Raw genomic sequence first — 6,104 nt, 5'->3', positions numbered from 1 at the left:
CTGTTTTTCGTTTGCCTTGACTCCATCACATACCCCGGTCTATGAGAACTTACAGTTGCTCCACCTCCCTTCTTTTTCCTTTGCACAGTCTCCCTATCACCTTGCATTATAGGCTCCTCGTACAAAGGACTTCCAGCTACAACACCTTGCAACGCACGTGCAACAGAGGTGGGATTTGGGGATTCCCTTTTGCTGGCACTAGCCAACAAAGACTCCATAGAAGGCCCAGATCCAATAAACCTCCCTGTGGTATAGCCCAACCTCTTTGCACATTGAATATATGCATTCAAAACATCACTAACACATGCATCATAAAGTGATATCTTTCGTTTTCCACCCTCACTTGCTAACCAACTAGCATGGACACCTTCTGATAAGTTTATGCTTGGAATTTGAGCATGTTCCCAAGGACTTTTGTTAGCTTGTGGAGTCAAATCCAAAAAGAATCAGTAGCTCTCCCCATTGCTACATTGTGCAACAAATCTTAATGAGCTGGAAAAAATGTCATACTTACATGAGATTCAATTCCTCCCCAGTGGGCAATTCTTTGCTCCCACCATTTCAACCACCTATCCAAAGCCTTGATGTGTTCCTTGTTTACATTTCGTGCCCACCAATGTCGGATAGCAGAGGCCTGAAGTGAGGCTAGTTGAGTTGTCATTGCTAGCCTCCATGCTTCACACAATTCAATGTGGTGCATTTGTTTATCCAGAGTGACTAATTTCTTGGTATGCTTTTGCAAACTTTGCTCTCAATGAAAAAGACAAGAACGCTCCCTCCCTTCCATTATGTTATGAGACCCTCCATTGTACATAGCCCTTATTGCCATCCAATTCGCACTTGCCTCATCGGACATAAATCTAGCAAAGTCAGGTGGATCATGGCCACATTGAACCATGACAAAATTCAAATTTCTCCAAAATAGGATTTGAGACTCTTCGTCCTCCTCTTTAAATTCACATATTGCAATTACCTGTAATGCTCTCATGCTAGTTCATGATTGATACATTAGTATAGTGTTCATTAACAATAATTTAATTTCAATAAAAGCTTTAATTATGTTGCCACATACCCGTGATCATAAACTGAACAAGACATAGTTGCCCACCCATCAATCCTATGGGTATGATCAAAGTGCACCCATGCACGTCGTAAATCTCCAGTCCCTATTCGCCTCATACGATTCACTAAGTCCACCCCTGATGCTGGTCCCTTGGTGGACATTTTAAACAAGTAGCACTTCTCCTTGGCATCACCTTGTCCCGGAAATCTACTTCCATGGAAAAATGGGAAGACATAACGTTTTTGCAAAAGAAGTATGTTGTCATACCCATCACCAACCACCTGACATTGTTTGGCTCTCTCTTGTGAAACAATGCCTTTGAACCTATGTGTTTATTAGAGGGTTATTTCAAATGCATGACATACATTGTAAGCAGAAAATAATAATGCACAAGCTTACCCTTTATTCTGCACAAGTGGCATCATTTCTTCTAGAAAATGATTAAGGTCCACCTCAGTCGCCTTCGACTCGTCTTCTTTTGTTAAAGATTCAACCAACATTTGCCGAGCGACTAGCATTGGTATTTTTCGTGGGCCTCCCTTTTTGATCTTTAGGACCGTGCTCACAAGCCTCCGCACCTTGTCAAGGGTTGCCCTCTTTGTGCCATGTTGAACACTGTGAGCATGCTCCCCAACATGGATCACCAAATGTGTCATTATAGGATCTAGTGGCAACACATAATAGATCATGCATTTGCTAATGGATGCACAAATAGCAACATTTTGACAATAGTGACATGTTATCTTGGAGCTTCCCTCACTTGCAGGATAACCCATGCTCACGGTTCTATCCAAGTGACCATGGAAAAAAACATCATTGTATTTTCCCTCTGTTATGTAGTAAGGACAAGTGATCCTGAGACATTGAAGACTTCCAAGACAATAGCTCAGGTGCGCAGTGCACTCAATTGCCATATTTTTTGTGAGGGCCGCGACCACAGGTGACCATCATATTTTTGTTCCATACCCATCATTCGTTTCTTGCTATGTGTGGCTGGAAGCTCAAAAGCAATTGTGCCATTATACTCGATTGGGAGCTCATCCACCCTTCGTGGAGGTCCACAGAGCGCTAGTAATTTTTTCAATCTACCCGTTCTAGCTTTCTCCTCAATGAAGGCTACAATGGAGTTATCATAGGAAGATAAGTCCTCGCTTTGGCTGCCCACACATAGGTCCTCCTCGACATTTGTGTCATGTAGATCCTTATGGATCCCTCCATCATTGCATGCACCTATTGAAATTGTTACTTCATCAACATCCTTCTTGTTATCTGAGGGTATGTCAAGACACACTGGAGTTTATTTGCTACAACCAGGAGTACAATCAATGTAGTTGTCAATCTCATCTTCTATTGACTCAATACTGTTAGAGATGCACACATAGTCATTTGAGTGCATGATAGAGTAGGTGGCTGATAATGTACTATCAATCAGATAGTGCGCATGCCCTTGATGATCCCATCTTGGAGACACAGTGACGTTGTTTGCTCCACCATCATTCTCTATGATGGCTTGCAACCCCTGGAATTTTTGTGTTGGAGGAAATAGATTCTGTAGGTAGTACTCACTCAAAAGAACCTCTCCATTTCTTAATGAAACCCTGTGCTCTAAGCAATCACTGGCTAGTCTCCATGTCAAAATAGCAAAACTCGACATGTTGTGCCCTCTGGTGGGTTAGTATTTGATGAAGAGAATAAAACTCTGAATAGAGCTCACAATGTGTATTTGATGAAGAGAAGGCAACAGTTCACCGTCGGATGACTGTGCAGAGAAAAAAGGGAGGCATGGAGGAAGTTATAAGAGGGTTAGAATAACCTCGAAGCTATAGCAACCGTCACTACAAGCAGAGATGACTAAATAATGAATATGCACACTCATCAAAATTTAAGAGCCATAGTCATTCATCAACATTTAAGAGTAATAATAAATAAGCATAATCATCAGAAATCAAAAGAAAAATTTATGACTCAATCACCCACCATCCTTCACCTTTATGCACTCATAATTAAGAGCTCTCGCCCCATGATTTTGTCAAAATAATGTTGTAAATTAGATTAAATTAATATTTTTAAAATTTATTTATGTTGTATTAATTATTTAATTATGTAACGGTTAACTAATTAACTAATTATGTAATTACCTAATTATTTAATTATTGAATGGCTAACTAACTTATGAGAGAGAGACTAACTATCTTATTAATTATAATAATTCTAGGACCATGACAATTGACTATGTAGCTTAACCTACTGTCAACGTTCGAGGCTTTGGAAGATTCAGATGAATATCGTTGGGTGCGTCAGATTCGCGAACTATGTGCTCGGTGCTTAAACGCTGGCAAATTCAGTGCGCGAGCAAAGTGCCTCTCCTCTTTATTAGGGTAATTAAGTATGGTGAAACTCTCTTCCTCAACTCTCTCCACTCTCTTTGCTCTCTCTCTCTCTCCTCTCCCTCTCTCTCTCTCTCCCTTCTCTCTTTCTCCCTTCTCTTTCTCCCTTCTCCCTTCTCTTTCTCCCTTCTCTCTTTCTCCCTTCTCCCTTCTCTCCCTCTCTCCGTCTCTCTCTCTCGCGACACACACACACAAGAACTCTCTTTCTCCCTTCTCCCTTCTCCCCCTCTCTCCGTCTCTCTCTCTCGTGACACACACACACAAGAACTCTCTCCCCCCTCCTCAGACCTCCAGCCTGAACGCCTTGCAGCCCCTGCCCCACAACTCCTGCCCGTTGACAGAGAGACTCCTAATGTTGAGGTACGCCTCTCTGAAGCTCCATTGTGTCCGTTAGCGTGGCGTGTATAGCTCCATGTCCGCGCAACCATTGACAGAGAGACTTCTAACGTTGAGATTGAAGCCCCCCAATCGTCCGCGTCCGCGCGGACGATGGGTGGGCTTATGCTCTCATCCGCGCAATCGTTGACACACAGGCTCCAAACATTGAGATTGAAGCCCCCCAATTGTCCGCATCCATGCGGACGATGGGTGGGCTTATGCACAAGCATCATCTCTCCCGTGTGGTGTCATCTCTCCCGTGTGGCTTCGTCCGTGACCTCAGCTCTCCCGTGTGGTTTATGCACGACGATGGGTGGGCTTATGCACAAGCCCCCCAATCGTGCACGTCCGCGCGGACGATGGGTGGGCTTATGCACAAGCCTATTTTCATTGAGTTTTCTAAATTAAAGAGGTTGATTGTGTTACTAACTTTAAAGAGATTGATTGTGTTGTTAATCTTTAACCTTAAAGAGATTGATTTTGTTGCTAATCTTAAAGAGATTGATTGTGTTGTTAATCTTAAAGAGGTTGATTGTGTATCTATTTGCAAGTGTGTAGAGAAAGTTATGGCACCTAAAAGAGTGCTTAGAAAGAGAAAGAAATGTGTGTCACCTCATAGTAGCCGTGAAGTCTGTATGAAGCTACGTTCACGATGTGTTCCTGAGCGGATCTTAGAGCAAGAAGCATCATCGCGTTTGAGATCAGTGGACACTCCTTCAACAAAGAAAGGATGTGGTCCAAAAAGATGTGTCTACATTGATGACGAAGCACAAGTGGATGGGGACTCCAATACAATTGATGGGGTTGCGGAGCACACAGGTAGTCACTTATGTGTGCATTTCATTTACATACCACTCTTTGTTCAGTGCTATGTATTATATATGATTGGTTTAATGCTACTATTTTTTATTGTTACTTAGTAATATCTACTCCTATAGAGACTAATGTGCAGCATGATAGTCTAGATGACAAAGAAGAGGTGAGTGGTGATAGTGATCAAGGGGAGAATGATGATGAAAAAGAAAAGAAGCACTCAAGGAACTTAGGCAAGCAAGTCTCTCTAGGACTGATGAAGGATGTGCTGAGTCAATTTTATATAAAAAAGAGGATGCTGCCTCTTTTTGTGCCTCTTTGCAGATTAGTGGCTCATGAGGCAGTCAGATTTGCTACGGATGATGCCTAGTGGTTGATTCCTTCCTTTGATTCCACTGGTTATCTTGAGACTATGGGACACTTCCTTGTGTCAGTTGAAGGTCCGAGAGGGGAGACAATGTCTATGACAGCCAGCAATCTAGATGAATGGGGTCCAATATGGTGTCAAAGAAATGAGGATTTTGAGAGGGCTCTTGGAAGAGAGTGGCAAGGCCTTAAGGGTAAAAAGTTCTTGGTTTGGGATGGAAACCATAGGCTTAAAATGTGGTGGAAACGCATCAAAGAAAGTAAGTTGTCCACTATACATGCAAGCATTGAATGTTTGTATCCCATTCTTATGTTTGTTGGTTTTCAATTACAGAGTACTCCGACTGTGCTCACTACCATGTTAGTGTATGGTGCCAATACATTGAGGTGCCAAAGGCGAAGGAAGCAAGCTACTACTCGCACTAGACACCACCAATGCGTAAGTCTTCTTCCTTTAACTATGCTCCTCTTTGTAATATGTTACACTTACATTCTCATATTATGCTTTTGTTTGTTTTCAATAGTATTTCCAGAGCTCATGTTACTCCAAATATTGCGCATTTCAAAAGTTTGTTATTGCAAACAAAGACTCCATTCTAGATAGATTGAGTCTGGCCATGAGGAAGTGGGCTGAGGTTGAGATGATTATAGAGGCAAGGTATTATCATGGTGTTGCTCCATGGTATAACTCTCCTTGCGGTTTAATATCTCAGCTTGTATGGAAGGTGATTTTCTATCTATGGCTCACTTGTATGAGATGTGCTTTTCTATCTCTAATTTAGTTTTTTTTTGGAATGATAGGATGAATTTCATGTCTTCATCTCAAAATAAACTGCGAAGCTTGAGGCTCTTGGTCTAGATGAGGTAGAGAGGAAGAAACATTTGGAGAAGGCTACAAGGGTGGAAGAGGAGCGCCTTAAGGATAGGGGTTACAAGTACCTATCCATTGCTAATCCCCAAAATGGTGATGAGTTCTTTAAGTTGTTATTTGGGCTAAAGTGGGATGATGCAAGCATGCTCAAGATCACAAGAGACAAGCTGTATTGTCTCACAAGCTCAAAAATCCTTGCGGAAAGGTAATTTGTATATATAACGCA

General features: G+C 42.0%; 1 pseudogene; it reads left to right on the top strand.

Moving 5' to 3' along the window:
* Positions 1 to 4,463: 4,463 nt before the first annotated feature.
* On the top strand, positions 4,464 to 5,433 carry LOC148029575 (uncharacterized; annotated as a pseudogene).
* The last annotated feature ends 671 nt before the right edge of the window (positions 5,434 to 6,104 follow it).

The sequence above is a fragment of the Lygodium microphyllum genome, chromosome 11, assembly GCF_053477565.2.
Source record: "Lygodium microphyllum isolate KBCC chromosome 11, Lygodium_microphyllum_v1.1.10, whole genome shotgun sequence".
Lineage (NCBI taxonomy): Eukaryota > Viridiplantae > Streptophyta > Polypodiopsida > Schizaeales > Lygodiaceae > Lygodium > Lygodium microphyllum.
This window is presented reverse-complemented; position numbering and strand designations above follow the sequence as displayed.